Source organism: Aquila chrysaetos, chromosome 9, assembly GCF_900496995.4.
Source record: "Aquila chrysaetos chrysaetos chromosome 9, bAquChr1.4, whole genome shotgun sequence".
Classification (NCBI taxonomy): domain Eukaryota; kingdom Metazoa; phylum Chordata; class Aves; order Accipitriformes; family Accipitridae; genus Aquila; species Aquila chrysaetos.
This window is the reverse complement of record NC_044012.1, coordinates 989,250-1,005,080: the sequence shown is the minus strand read 5'-3', so window position 1 is coordinate 1,005,080 and position 15,831 is coordinate 989,250. Positions and strand designations below refer to the sequence as shown.

Below are 15,831 nucleotides of genomic sequence, written 5' to 3'. Positions count from 1 at the left end.
TTTGGTGAAAATCTAATTAGCGGCACGCGCGCTGCCCGGCACGCGCCTGCGTTCCGTGTATATGCGCGCCAGCGTTTTGTGTAGGATATTCAAAAAAATATACCGGCTTTTGGTTCCCTTTTGTAAGGCACGAAGCTGTGACCCTCCCCTCCTCTCCTCCCTCCCCCTGTAGCCCCAGACTTCACCATGCCCTGACTGCTAGCTTAACATGGAGTTGTCTTTTTTTTATTTTTTTTATAAACCCAGTCACAACACGGGGAGAGGAGGAGGAGGAGGAGGAGGAGGAAGAGAGAGAAAGGGAGAACTAAAAACCCTGAAGGATGGCTCTCAAAAAAATTCTGGCGGAACCAGGGGCAATTCCTCGGAGCGCGGGAGCCGGCCGCGGAGGTAAGGCAGCGCGCCCGGCCCCCCCCCCGCTCCCCGGTCCCCCCCCCCCGGCTCCCGCTCCCCTCTCGTTCGGGTTCCCGCCGGCGCGGGGCGGGAGGGGAGGTGGGCGGGAGGAGAGGACACCTTCGCTCCTCCGCCGCTTAAAGCCAGCCGGGAGCGGCGCTGATGTGAATATGCAAATGGGCTGGCAGGGCTGCGCCGTCACACGTGCGGCTCCCGCCGTCCCCTCCCCGCCGAGCGCTCGCCCGGCCTGCCCGCGCCGCGCGTGGGGGGGGGGGGGCGCCGCCGCCGCGCGTGGGGGGCCGCGGGGGGGGGGGTGGGGGGGGGGGTGTTGCGCGCGAGGCGGGCGCGGGCAGTCCCGCGCCTTCCCCGGCCGATTTGCATGTGAAAGTGTCGGAGGTGCGAGGGCCGGGATTAGCGCGGGGATGACATAATAACGCGGGGAATTAAATGCGAGCGCTGCTGCCGGCGGCCCGCGGAGGGAGGTGGGTGGGTGGGTGGGCGCCGGGGAGGCTCCTGCCTTTTTTTTTTTTTTTTTTTTTTTCCCTTTCCCCGCGCGGCTGATTGATGTCAGAGGCTAACAGGATGCATCTTTGCGTTGCGGCGGTGCTGATGATGATTGCGATGATTATACTTATCATTAGTGCCAAATTTAAATTTTAAAATGGTCAGCGCCGGGGAGAGGGCGGTGGTGCGGATCCCCCCCCCGCCCCGGCCCCGGGAGAACTTTTTGTGTTTAAGAAAAAAGGCAGCACGCAGGACTCAGAAAATCGGTAATTTAGGAAATACGGGGGTCGAGTTACAGAGATTTTAACGCGGTCCCGCTCTTCTTGCAACTATACGCCGAGACAGGCGAAAAGATGGGAAAGACGCTTTTGTTACTAAAGGAAAAATCCTTTATTGGAGGGATGTTTTAGAAATTTACAGTCAATGAAATTTAATTTTATCCTTTGCCTTTTGCTTTATCCACATTTTAATAAAACAGCCATAAAGAATAAAAGTACCGGAGTGATTGCTGAACAAAGCAGATCTCAGGCGGTTGGTTGCGAGCCTGAATGGGGTTTAAAAATCGTGCCTGCGCGCTCTGCTCTGCTCCTCACTCGGGCTTTAGGCAGCACCCCCGGCGTGTGTACAAAGGGGCCGGCCGGGGGAGACGTCGCAGGTGACACCACGTACAAATTAATGGCAAGATTAATACTTCATATTCAGTAGACACAAACTTTCTGATAATTTTTCTTCCCCCTGTGTTTGCCTACCTGATAATTTGGGGACATCTGATAAAGTCTTAATGTTTATACGCAGTTATTCTAGGGAGAGAGAACAATTGCCAGAGAAGTTCAGCGCTGCTGGTGACGCCAGCCAGCACCTCGATGTGGAAATGACCACTTGCAAGTCTGCAGAACATCGCTTACATTAATTCACTGGGGGGGGGGGGGGGGGGGGGAGAAAAAAGCAAGGCAACTCTATTAGTTTTTCTTGGGTATTACCAGGGACTTTAAATAGATATACTAATGGGATAACTGTATTCACTAGATTAATAAATAAATAGAGAATCCCTAATTCTTGCGAGGGGTGGGGCTGGAGGAAGCAGATGAAAGTGACTCGCGGTTAACTGAATAAAAATCCTGCGCTGAAATTGCCTGATTGATCATACTCTAGTGCACTAAGAGACAGCAAGACAACTGAAAGGAGAGGAGGGAAAAGGCGAGAGCCTCAAGAGAAGGAGAGCAGCATAACGCTATTACAGCCACGGGCGGGATGAACCCACCCGCCTGTGTGCCCTGCTTTCCGAAACAATGCCCGCTGTCACTACCTCCCTCGTTCCTCTGCCACCGAAACGCCACGTTTGCCTTCCCTTCCCAGAAATCCCAACTCCTCAATGTGTTTTTTTCATCTCGGTATCTGCGTTTCCGAGCTTTCCCTCTCCGCGGACGCGGGCCCGTCCCGAGGTGCGCGCTGGCCGCCAGCGCTGCAGGCAGCAGGGGTGCAGGGGGAGCAGCTCCCGCAGCCAGCGTGGGCCCCGCGCTGAAGGACGCCGCACCCCCAGCCGCGGTTAATATCCACGTGAAGGGAAAGCACGAGCAGCGTTGCACCTCTCGGGACAAAACCGACGAGACGGCGTCGTCTCGGCCACCGTTTCGGAGGCGCTCCGGGTGCGTCGGGCCCCAGCCGTCGCCCATGAGCACCTGCGCCGCGTGCTCCCCGTGCACCTGAAGCACGGTGCACGCGTGTGCACGGCTGCCCCGCGCCTCGCTCCTCTGTGCCAATAAAGAAGAAAGGCAGGGATGAGGATTGTTGCTATTGATCTGCCCAAGGGGATCATTAGGCATCAGTATCAATCTACAAATCAGTGGGCCTGTGTTACTTGCTTGGGCAGTCATTGCCAATTTGTTCCTATTAGATGGCCGAGCCCGGAGGTGTTTGATGAGCAGATTGGGTCTTTATCTCGGCGCTGGAGAGCAGGCAGGCTCGCGGGGAGACGCTGGAGCTTTACAGGATTTCTGGTGTTTGTTTGTTTTCTTTTGCTGAAATCCGGCTGCCTTTTTACTGCTCTGTAAAGAATTTTGTACGGGCCGAATATGCTTTTGCTTTATATATGGTTTTTCATACCATCCTATTAAACATATTGAGAGTTAAGGAGAAAGTATTTTAAAATAATCCCCTCTCTTTTATTCGGTATGTTTACCAGCAGCACTCCCTATAAAAATACATATTCATGCCAGATTCTTTTGTTATCCTTTCCAGGTCAGACCGAACATTAGGAACGCAAACAATTTTTCTTTTGCTATCCCAGTGCCCCTTCCTTGGGATTTATTTGGTTGCTGCTGGTGAGGTGACCGTTCTTGCAATATTTCCCCCTGTGATTTAATTAAACAAGCCAAAAATTAAAGCTTGCAGACCATATTTTATTTGAAAGCGTTACCTACATTTTTGTTCGGAAACGGTAGCCCTAGCTTTTTTTGCAGATACCCGCTGGCTAGCAGTCCTGTTCTGAGGGTGGCTATACTGCCTGCCTGAGAACAGTCTGTCTCATCTGCATATTTCCTTATTTTGTATTTTTTAATGCTATGCAAAACGAAAGAACAACAAAATTGTACCATAACAGGAGGACGTAAATTAATGGCAAAAGACGGATTAAAACAGTTCATACGAATGATCTGATCTGACATCAATGCCTTGTTATTTAATGCAAACCTTGATTTTCAACTGTTTCGTCTCACTCCTGACACAAGCATCGTGCAGTTTAAACATCTGTCCAGCCGTTAAAGACCCTATTGATGCTTGGTTATTGGATTTCTAATTTTCAGGTTTTGTCAGGGGGTTTAACAGACTATATGAGTGTTTATAATTTCTAATGAGTTTAGTCTGTAATTTGCGTCCATTACCTGTGACTGTCAAATCACTTTCCCAGTACTCGGTCTGTAAAAATTCAAAATAAAGAAATGCGGATTTCTAAATAACCTAAAATATTTGTCATATCTTTTATATACAAATGTATGTGCAGTAAACAGAACTATACATTCTTATTCTGTTTGAAGATCAAGACTGATTTTAATCCCGCATATCTGCTGCAATCACAATATATTACCCAAACCCAAGTTTCTTTGAGGACTTTTTGGATATATGTCATTATTTCAATGGAGATAAAATAGTGTATGTTTTAGGATACTGCAAGGCTGATTATTGCTGCCTGATTAGTATTTGATCAAATTCTATCTTTTTTTTTTTGTCCCTGAGACAATTCAGCTCCTCCACACGCAGAGGCGAATTCGCCTCATTCTGTCTGACAAGTGTTTTGTTGTGGAGCAGTCGATCATATCTGTGTAAACACGCATCTGCTGGCGGATGGGGTTGGAAGCAGAACACTTTTAATTTATCATAAACTTCATATAACTCATTAGCTTTCATCTTTACATTGCATGTATAGAAATGAATTTGGAGTGTACTCAGAGAGAGGCTTTTTTCTGAGGAGTTTGCTGTACAAATATTTATGGACCTTTTGCTTTGTAGTACAGATTCCAGTGGAAATAGCTATCATGCGATTAACAGCAGATTGCGACTTAAGGAAGAGGTTGCCAAAAGCTATTGTTTATTTAGTCGCGTGGCATTTTGTATTGAAATTTCTTTTGCTACTATTTGTAAAAATACATGACTCTCTTGGGAGGAGAAATCAGGATTTTTTTTCCTATACTCCAGAAAAAAAAAAAGGGGGGGGGGGGGGGGGAAGCCTCGAAAATTAGCTATAAGTATGTTTGTAGGTATGAGCATAACTTTGTAATCACGGCATATTCTGCGTATTTTCAGTGAAGAAGGCTTCTTGTTGCCCGTTCAGAAAACACACATATGGAGATTTTATTGTGGTTTTTGTTTTAAAGATAATAATTTGTCTCCGAGTTCCAGTTGTTTATGTTTCTGTCTATATCTCTTTCCTCTCCCCTGTTTTATTTAGTAAGGTTTCATCTGTGAAATTTCTCCATGAAACAATTGATACATTCTCAGCACGCTGCGGCGAGGGAAAAAAAGCCCTTAGATTAATGGTCAGTGTCTCATACACACAAATTTGTGTTACGATACTACCGAGAAGCTGCGAATTACTGACAAGATCTAGAATAATTCCTAATGCTGTCGAAGGCTTCATTTTCTCCTCCGCATGATGGATGAGGCATAAGAAGTGCTTTCTGAGATCGTTAATGTGCATCATTCTGTTAAGTGTTATTAAAGTCCGTCTGTCTTAGGCAGCAGAAACAATATCTTATCCCTTATTTTGCCTCTCTTCGCTAAACTGTAACTGCAGCCCCTGTCTTTTACTAATGTGGCCTTTTGTTGGTGCTCTTCTTTTAATGGCTAGTTTATACCACAGCATTTAGGTGGGTTTTAGGATTGTATTTTCCCTTTTAGGCAAAATATTGGCTTGTGGCATGGGAAGGAACACCCAATTTCAAGATTATACTCTCTGTAACCTGTAGATAATAACAAAGCCACGGAGGATCCATACCGAGCGTTACACTGAAGCTTAGAAAATAGGATTGAACTTTTCTTCGGAGGCTGTGCCTGCGAGAAGGAGCCGGTCTGGCAGCGCAGCCCTGTCCGCTGCGGCTGAGCCGAGCGGGCTGCCTTCGCCCCGCGCCTTCTCCGCTGGATCCCGCTCCGGGGAGTGACGCCGGGGGTGTGAAATAACACCTGGGAGCGCACGCGGCCACTCGTCTTCCGCCCGATTAATTGTTCAAAAATCCGGGAATCGCTGTCCGAATCGAGAGCAAGCGTGATGTCTTGCTGGGAGGGAAGTTAGGACAGAGACGGCGTTACAGGCGACCCAAACTTGTTCTCTTTGGGCAGCAGAAGCTGCCCCGTGCCCTGGTCCCCTGGGCATCGCGCCATTCCCTGGAGCACTGCCTGCCCTGGGCCCGGGGGGTAGGCCAGGTACAGATTGCAGATGGATCATATTAAAGCAAAAGTACTTTTAACCAAACAGAAGAATTCACTTTAAAGGTTTTTAACCTTTCTTAAGAGCCAATTTTTCCTTAAGCCCTGTGATAATAAAATACAATATAATTTATAGAGCGCTTTCCATGGGTATGCATTCCTCTTCTTTTTCTTTTTTTTTTTTTTTTGTACAGTCAGATAAAACATATCCAACAACTGGGACGATAATCAAGAAAAAACAAAAAGCAACTGATCATAAAGCCATTTAGAAATGTAACATTCCTTTTAAAAGAGACTCAGACATACTTGGAAAGCCTCACTTATATACTTTTAATAGAATTATAGAAGTGTGATGCACAGCTGGTAAAAGCTCAGTCATCCACAGCACAGCTAGTTTTTGAGTATTTAATTTTATATTTGAATAATTCTCCAGATCAGGCTATAATCATGAATGTCATATAAAAAGATTTTTTTCATAAATTACATTATTTCACAGATGTGCAAATACTTCTGTGAAAAAAATTACATTGATCAGTTTTTAATACCCCCCTGTCTCACCCTTCAGTCAAAAGAAAAAATAGCTTTTTTCCCATCTTTGTCTTCAGAAAGGTGCTAGATTGTAAACATCTGAAGGAAATGAAAGGGGGTTGGCCAGTCCACCCCAAATTCTTTCCAGATTTTCATTCCTTTCACCAGCAGCCTTCTGTTCTTAGAGGAGAGGGAGGAACAGCAGAAGAAAGAGAGAGAGAAGATGTCTCTGTTTCTTATTAAAATTTAAAGTGAAAAGCAGTGCTGCATTTTGCTAATTTTCAATCTGCTAATTCGGAAGGTGTTTAGCAGGGAGAAGCGGCGCCGTGGGGAAGCGGGGTTCGGCAGCGGGCGTTGGGCGGTTTTGCACGATAAACCCTTGCAGGCAATTCAGAGCCGCCTCGGAGGGGAAGGCAAGGCACAGCCACCCCCGTCCTGACGTTGCTTTGCTTCCGAAAGAAGAGCTCGCGCTAACCGCACTTCTTTTAAACCAGAAGTTTGTAAACCGGTGTTTATTTTTCTAATAACGAAGCGACCGACTCTTCGAGCAAGGGTAAACTTCGCAGCAGGGCCCGTGCTCTGCCCGGCCACTGCTTAGGTTGCACCTCATTGCCCCGCCACCGTCGAGGGATGCCCGCGGGCCAAGAGCCCGGCGGGGGCCGGGGCCGGGGTCCCCTCTCCGGGCGCTGCTGCAGCCCCCCAGGGCCGGCTGGGGAGCAGGTGCCTGGCACCGGCACTGCCCTTCCATTCCAACTGCTGAGCGCCGCGCTCCTGGTCCGGTCAAAAGGTTTAATTGAGGCACAGGTAATTACGCAAAGCGTATTGCTACGTGCAGAGTATCTGATTCTACTGTATGTTGTTGTGAATGGAAAAGTTTGCCCTAACGTTCAATTCAGGGATGACAATTAAGATAAATGCCTATTTCCAAGCCCTCTCATCCCAAATACTATTAAGTTACACTTTTAAGGGAAAGGAAGGCTAAAAATAACTTTATAAAAAGTAAAACAAGGTGTCGCACCCTGACTGTTTGCTCTTAAATCATAGTTGCCTGCTTGTTTTTCAGGAAATTTAAGTACCAGATGCACTTGGAGAAAGCAAGCTAAACATCAGAGTTTATTTTCAATATGCAAGTGGTATAAAAATATGCAAACGCTGATCACAGCGCTATGGAAACTACTCCACAAAAATGTGGAACGAAAGCTGTTACTGTAAGTGTGGTTCATGTATTGTAACAGCTGTGACAGCCCAGTGCAGCTCAACACTTGTTCAATTATAAGAAAACATTCAAAAGGAAACTTGATTTAAATAAGATTTGTAATAATCTTTCACATTTACAAAATAAACCAGTGACAAACGCTGTCCTCCCGCACGGTTCGCCCAGATTCGGCCTCGGTGTTGGCTCGGGCGACGGATGCGTTTCTCCCCCCTCTCGCCAGATCCAAAAGCATTTTTCAGGGCTTGTGTTACAGTTATTTGCAGATTATTTTAGGTCTGTGTTCTTTTATATCCACTTAGCAACTTGCAAGGAATATTTCAGGAGCAGACCATACTTGACATGCATCCTTTTTGGGGAGCAGGAGGAATGGGTGTGGTGGATTTAAAAGCGATTATATGTTTATGACAGATGGTTTTCAGTTTATGCAAGAAAGCCCATATAGACACTAGCGCAGAGACAACCGTTCGGGGAATTTGGACACGTATCATTAGGCTCTTTCTGTTAATCAAATGCAAGAAATATAGTAAATTTATTTTTATACGTGACCTGTGGAACAAATATGGCCAACGGGTATTAAACATAATAGGTCTTAAAAGGAACAATTATATTTTCTGTTTAACTTTTCTGATTTGTTACAAATTGTATCGATTTTCAAGGTTTTAAGAATACTAACGATTAAAATCATCCTACCGCATAAATTTTAGTTATTTACTATAGTTTGTAAGTATCATGCAATGACCTTTTTCTGGCTTCATAAAATCAGTGACTTAATATAATTTGGGATCTGAGAGTGTAAGTTCCTCGATTCATTTATCATTTTATGCTGAAATTTGTTTAGTCTAGATAGAAGTCCTACTCTACTTTTCCTACTAGCCATATATGCTTTGTACATTGGAAACTCAAAGACCTTTCTGTCTTTTCTTTTTCTTTTATGCTTGACCAAAAATAGTCATTATAGACTTCTTCATAAAACCCCAGACTTTATAAATAAAGGCTGTTGACTGACTCTGATGGGAGTTCCATGCACAGAACAAAAACAGCGTATGGCCCATATTACTAATTTTTCAGAATTGCAAAGTGTGTTAATGTGTAATACCTGTTGAATTAGTGGTAGGTTTTGACTGTATCCCAGGCAACTCCTTTATGAATGTAATTAAATACATAGTTTTAATAGCTTCAGGGGGAATTAAGTTCTGAATTGTTATATAAAGAATGTTTATAAATATATATAGATAGATTATATAAATAGCTGAAAGCAGAAGCCTATACAATAATTTATTTTAAAAATTCTTCTGTAGTCAGTGTGAGTGATTTCAAATGGGATTCGAGAATCTCCAAGCTGAAGCTCTCATCTTCTAAGGAATTTCAGTTACCTGGAATAAAATGTTGCCTTAGAAATTATTGACGTAATAGTCCCCTTGGGAACCCCATAGCAGTCAAAGCGAAATCCAACAATAAATCCAGGGGCCACCTGGATAACTACCATTAAAGGCTTTTTTTCAGTGGAAAAAACTCTTTAAAAGCTTAATTCTTCCTAAATGTAAAGTTCAGTGATCATGTTTCTGTATAACTTTCATAGTTAGGTGTTCTACTTTACTTTGTTTAAACAACTTTTCAAAGCATCTTTGACAGTGAAAATAATACCGTGTTTTTCTCCTTGATGCCATGGCTAACTTACCCCTACGTAAGCAACCCCTTCGGAGCCGAGTCGATGCAGGTTTTTGAGCATAGCTAACCTCGGCAGCGCTAATAACTCAAATCAGTTTGCAATGACTATTGGAACCAAACGGCATGAGAACAGATAAAGAACTGTGCTTTGCATTTGTTAAATCGTTATAAATCAAACCTTGCTCAGGTGCTAATCCCGCGCAGTGCCCGTGGCACAGAGACCCCCTCCCCGTTGGCGTCCTCCCCGGGAAGGGCGTCTGCGTCTTGGCCTCTGCCGAAACCCAGGGCAGATCGGTCGCCGCGACTGTGACCGAGCTGTGCGTCTCACGCAGAAATCCCATTGAAGGCAATTGAATTTTGAGCAGAAAGGGGAGGTAGAATGTGCCTGAAAAAATTGAAAAGAGCAAAACTGATAGACTTAACAGCTGGTAGACTTTGGCACCGGGGGGCTGGTAAAAGGTTCGACCACTTAGAACTGTTATTTTCCTTGCTTGCTGCTGTAAAGCAGGATTAATTTCATTGAATTCAGATGTATTGAAATGGGACAAACAACGTAAGAACTGGACCCCAAAACGTGGCATTTCTGGTCAGATTGTTTAATGACACCTGCAGATAACAGAGAAGGAACCAGATGGCTCTCGATGGAAGGTCCTCACCGGCCGGCCGGCTCAGGTCCGGTGAGGACGGGCACCGAGTGCCACCAGGCTCCTGCAAAATTCTGGGTTTCCGTGTTTGAAATGCTATTACAGAATTACAAAGCAGAGGGTTACGAAAAAGCAATGGGAAGCCCTGCTTTAAGCCTAAGACCACTGACCTGATCATTTGGGATTATTTACATATGCTTTTTTGCCATTAAAAAACAAAAAGATCTTCTGTGACCATCACGGTCCCTAATGTATACAAGTAGACCGGCAAAACAGCTCAGCTTTGAAAGGCTAATGTGGAAGTATCAGGGAATTTCCATGTCCATGTGACAAACTGAACAGTTTCCAGAGTGTTCCCCTGCTCCGCAGCTCATCCATTATGGGAATGAGATGTGAAAATAGTTTCTTGTTTCTTTGAAATATCAGCAGACCCCACAAGCAGCGTTACTTTAAAAATGCCGGAGGTAGTTCATATAGATTTATTCTTAATGAGTGAATATGTGTGGTCTGGCTCAATTACAGACCCCCCCCCCCCCCCCCGTATTTTAAGGTGTGTGTGTATGTTGAAATAAAGGTACGTGATTACATACCATGGCGTGGTACCAGGGCTGAGGTGTCAGAAAGGCAGTGATGGGTCAGTTGAGGTTTGCATTTTTATTTGCTTCAAGCATATATATGAAAACCATTCAAAACCATTATTTTATGCGTGCTGTTAGTTTATGTGATTACATGTTTCTAAGCATGTTTTTATTCTTTCCTTATTATCTCCCACTTTTCCTCTGACCTTTCATTCTATCTCAGGTTAAGTCACTGTGTCAGCTCTTTGGGGCAGGATGGCTTTCTGTTTGCTTGAGCAGCGCCCAGACGTCACCAGTGGTTTGCATTATAACGCATACGTGCAGATGTACGTACGTATATCTATGTACACATAAAAATAACAGATTGCAGTGACTCTGGTTTCTCTAGAATTCTACGCTGCATTTTGTACTGTATCAAAAAGGCACCATCTGGCTTTCAATTGAAAATATTAAGGAAGAAACAATAATCCCACATACCAGTGGAAATTTTATCACAATTTAATTCATTATCAAATTTTTTAAAAGGAAGAAGGGGACAAGAATAAAGTGTGTTATTCTTAATTGTCTTTTATTATTAGTTAACATTAGCAATCTACTATGATCTCCACCTCCATGTCCAGTAAAAAGGATACTGTAGACCACATTAAAAAAAAAAACAAAACGCTTTTGATTTTTTTGAAGTATCTAAAAAAATAAGATTCAATTTCAATGTGTATTTACATATGGTCATTTTACAGATTTCCTGGTGTGGTGGTTGGAAGACAAACCTCTTTGCTGGTGTTCAGGATTTCACCGAATTTACCATATTTTGAGTTATACATAATATAGATTTTTAAGTAGTTTTACAGGGACGCAATACTTACTTTTTTCTATAGGCTTCAATTTTAAACAGTCTCTGGTTTTCAGGTATAATGAAAGTATCATTTATAATTACAGTTTTAAACAGTCCAAACCAGTTATTTATACTGGTTTTTATCTTGAAATGAGGTTTGTTGTATCTTTTGGGTTTGGTTTATTTACCTTATTGTTCCCTTATCACCCAGAACCTTTTTTGCAATTGCATTTATTTAAAAATGGCAATTTTTTACTTTGAGTGTAATTCTGTTGTTTAGACAAGAGTTTTTTAATGCAAGTATATAAAGAACTTGTTTTGATGTTCCCCCCAAAGCAGTTTAATGCAGTAATACATGCAATCAAACGTAGGAGCCATCACTGATATTAGGGGAGATGTTTTGTCTACAAAGACCCGGGATGAAAATGTATCCTGATAGCAATCCTATTTGCATTGAAAAAGCAGGACTCTCGTTAAAAACCTGGCTCCAGTGAACTTACTTACCTACAGGGACAGAAATGCATCCTCAGTATTGCCTGACCTTCGAGCCTTTGGCTTTTGCCACCCCAGTAGTGCGGCCGTCATAGGACAGCAGGGCTCATCCAGGACAGTGAAGATTCCCAAATTTTCTGTTCCTGTGTTTGGGATGGGAACAAGCAGGCATCTGCATTCCCTAAAACAAGCAGTGAAAGTTTGGCATTGTGGATCTAGGTTGAAACTATTTCAGAAGCAATTTCTGTTTACAGGCCATCACTTTTCGGTAAGTTTGTGTGTGTTTTTGAAGAGAAAGCAGGTTTGCTGCACAAGAAACGTAATCGTCGAGTATGGGATGCGCTGGGTATGATGGGGGCCACATCCCGACTCCAGGTTAATAAAGAGAATACCATGTGGGATAATGAGAGCAGAAGCCAGTTTCTGTTCCGTCTCTGACTTGCTGCCTTCCAGCTCCCCTGCCCTGCAAAGCAAAGCCTCTTGCAGCCGCTTGACTCGCTTTTACCTGCTGGGCTGTGCAGGTGACAAGGGACCATCAGTGCTGCAGACACAGATGGGGCAGCCCAGGGAGCCCACCTCCAGCTCCGTCTAGCCCACCTCCAGCTCCATCTAGCCCATCTCTAGCCCAGGGAGCCCATCTCTAGCCCAGGGAGCCCACCTCCAGCTCCGTCTAGCCCACCTCTAGCTCCATCTAGCCCATCTCTAGCCCAGGGAGCCCACCTCCAGCCCAGCCTAGCCCACCTCCAGCTCTGTCTAGCCCACCTCTGGCCCAGCCTAGCCCACTTCCAGCCTCATCTAGCCCACCTCCAGCTCCGTCTAGCCCACCTCTGGCCCCATCTAGCCCACCTCCAGCCCCGTCTAGCCCACTCCAGCTCCATCTAGCCCACTTCTGGCCCCGTCTAGCCCACCTGCAGCCCCGCCTAGCCCACCTCCAGCCCCACCTAGCCCACCTCCGGCCCCGTCCAGCCCACCTCCGGCCCTGTGAGCCCACCGCAGGGAGTTCCTCACGCGTCCTCTCTCGCCTGCACCCCTCTCCTCCCGCAGCGGCTGTCGTGGCCCTGCCCTGGCCCCAGCCGCAGCTGACGCCCGCCCGGAGGAGGTAGGTGGGGAAGCCGAGGTCGGCTGAGGCGGCGGGGGCCGCCCCTGCTGCTCCCGGAGCCGCAGAACGGGGCAGGGCGGACTCCCGCTCCGGGGGGTGCCGCCGCCTCACGGCCGGGCGGAGGACGGGCCGCGCCGCGCCCGAGCGGAGTCCCCGACGCCGGTTCTGAGGGAGGGAGGTTGCTCTCCCCAGCTGTAACGTGGCGACGGGGGGGGTGGTCTTCCCCCCCCCCCTTGTCACTCTCTGTCTCGGCTCAGGGGGTGACGCGCCCCTCGGGCTGGCCTCGTCCTGCCCCGGGCGGCCGGAGGGCGAGGGCCGGCGGCCGGGGCGGGCCGTGGGCAGGCCTCGAGGGGCCCTGCGGGAAGGCCTGCCCGCCCCACGCAGGACACCTCGGGCTGGCTGCGGGACACCCCGGGGGTCGCCCGTTTGGGTGCGGGACCTCGGCCCTGGGCCGCGGCTCGGTGCTTCGCCGGCAGCGCCCGGGGGGGTCTTCGGGTGGGAAGTGGGGAGGTAAGACGCCGGGGGGGCTGGGGAGCGGCGCACGGTGAGCCGGTGTGTCAGGGACCACGGATCTATATCTTTATCTCTAGAGATCTTTATTCCCCCCCCCCCCCCCCCCCCCCCCCCCGCCTTGTGTCCGCGGTGCCTCCCCCGGCCCCTCGCCCGCCTTCGACGCCCGCGCGGTTCGGCGCGCCGCCCGTCCCCCCCTCCCCCGGCAGGTGGCGATGTCGCCCGCCGGAGCGCGCGCGGGCCCCGCGCCCGTCCCCTCCCCCCCCCCCCTCATTAAACACCAACTGGTTGTTATAAATAAGAATCCTGCGTCTGCCTCCGAACTCGCAGTTCTGGAAGGACCCGGTTTTCTCTTAACGTTTCCCTTTCGGTCTCCTTCCCAGCAGAATGGGGATTTCGGCTTCAATAAACGCAGAAACGGGTCGAACTTCCGAAATACGAGGGCTACCTTTTGTGTGGTTGAGGCGTGCGTCCATCCATCGCTTTTCCCATTTCCACCTAGGGAGCGCGTTCAAAATTCAAATTATCTTGGCGATCTTTGCGTTCAAAAGTTGTTTTTCGCGACAATATCCCTAAAACATCACGTGCGTCTGTATTAAGATAACCTTCCTCAGGGGTCGTTAGGGAACAAACTAAATTTCTGCCAGAAAGACAGAGGCGGTTGCCAAGTAATTTCAATATAATATTAATTTTACGTGTGCACAGTTACGCAATTTTTTCTTTAGGATGTGCGATCAAAGAAGAGAAAGGGTTTTTTTGTGTGCGGTGTACTGGCTTTCTGTTGGGGGGCGGTGGATATTCCAGCATTTATATTTCTGCCTCAAATATTTGTGTTTGTTTTTCATGGGCTTTGTTAATACCTAAGGGAACCATTAATGCAGCCGAAATAACATGAGATCTGATGTTCTCATGGTATTTTAGTATTTCAATTCCTCGATGGAAGTACCATGCGAACACCAGATCTCGCGTTATTTTGGCCCCATAAATAGCTCCCCTGAGAATTTTTAAAAAGCCCATAAAATACATAAACACAAATATGGAGATATTCAGGTTCCTGCAGAACTTGCATGCGCAGCCTTCTTTCTATTGAAGACATCAGTCAGCAGCTTTCCTTACCTTCCAGCTGATTTGTCTTTGTCAGTGAACGAAACTACTCTTTCTCTCTCAAAACTGATGGGAGAAAACTGGACCCGTGTAGGTAATTGTGATTGTGGAGAGGACAATTCTGGATTGCTCGTACAGGCAGAATATTTTTCCAAATCTGCTTTTTTTCCTAATATGACTGTTTCTTTTTTATAAACATATTATTAATATTCTTTTATTTTTGGTTTAACTGTAATTTTCATTGTATATTTGGTTGTATCTAGTTAATTATCTAATCAAGCAAATGGTTTCTTTGGCTCTTAGCTAAAACAAGATAACATCCCAGTATCGGGATTAAGTTTTCATCTATATCAACTGGCTTAAAAATACTGAACTTGATTCCTTTTGAATTAACTGAGTCTTATTTTATTTTTTTTTCAATATCACCTATCACCATAGTAACCACTAGCTGTCAGTTCAGTTTCTGACATTTTTCTCATTTGGTAAGATTTCAGAATTGCCATCCTCCCTGCCAACATGTCATGAACAAGAAAAAAAAAAATTGCATGAAAAATCTAATGGGTGTCTGGTCTGATTGTCCTCACTCGTGGCAGGAAAGACAAAAACTGATGAATTGTGAAATGTATTCAGAGGGATTCAAGAAAAGCAAGTGTCTCGGACCCCCTCCTCACCCACACCTCCTCGTTTTCATCTTGTTATGCTTGATGCACCATACATGCTTGCCCTGACACTTGGGTTTGTAGAAATTTAAGATTAACAGTTTTTACATTCACCTCGCTGATCCCCGTTTTTTAAAGTCATCATTAAAAATAAAGTTAGCAGAGCTTGTATTTAGCACTATTTCCCACTCATTGATGAGATTTTAGCACCTTTGAATTTGCAACAAAACACTTCCGATGCCTGAAGTCAACAGACAATTCTGTCCATTTCCACGTTTCTGTTCTCTACTTCTATATTTTATGTACATTAGAAAGAAACCATTAAGCAGGCCAGTAAGTATTAAAAAGAAAAGCAAATTCTGGGTAGCTTACAGGGCTGGTCTTATATTCATGTTGGAAAAGGACAGTAAACAGCAAAATTGTGCTTGCTTTTTTTATTGCTCCGATCGGTTTAGCTGAAGAAAAAAATGTAAATTTAAGAAAAAACGGGATTGCGTTCGGCAAGCGATGCGTGTGCCTCCTGAATGGAAAAATATCAGAAAGAAACCTGGCTGCCAGTGCTGCAAAAAGGGCAGCAAAAAGGGACAGTACTCGTTTACTTCTGGTAAAGCAAACAAAACTACAGCAAGAACGTAGGGCTTTATAACATGGGGTTTTTTGCAGGGATTTTCTATACAATACACACACACA

The 15,831-nt window shown here is 45.9% G+C and overlaps 1 protein-coding gene across 1 annotated transcript in view; it reads left to right on the top strand.

Annotated features, from left to right (window-relative positions):
- Positions 1-241: 241 nt before the first annotated feature.
- The window catches only part of ZFHX3 (zinc finger homeobox 3), a 549,811-nt gene continuing 534,221 nt past the window's right edge, over positions 242-15,831 (top strand). The window contains exon 1 of the mRNA XM_041125823.1: positions 242-387. The gene's annotated coding sequence lies outside the window, so the exon portion shown is untranslated. The remainder of the gene's footprint in view (positions 388-15,831) is intronic.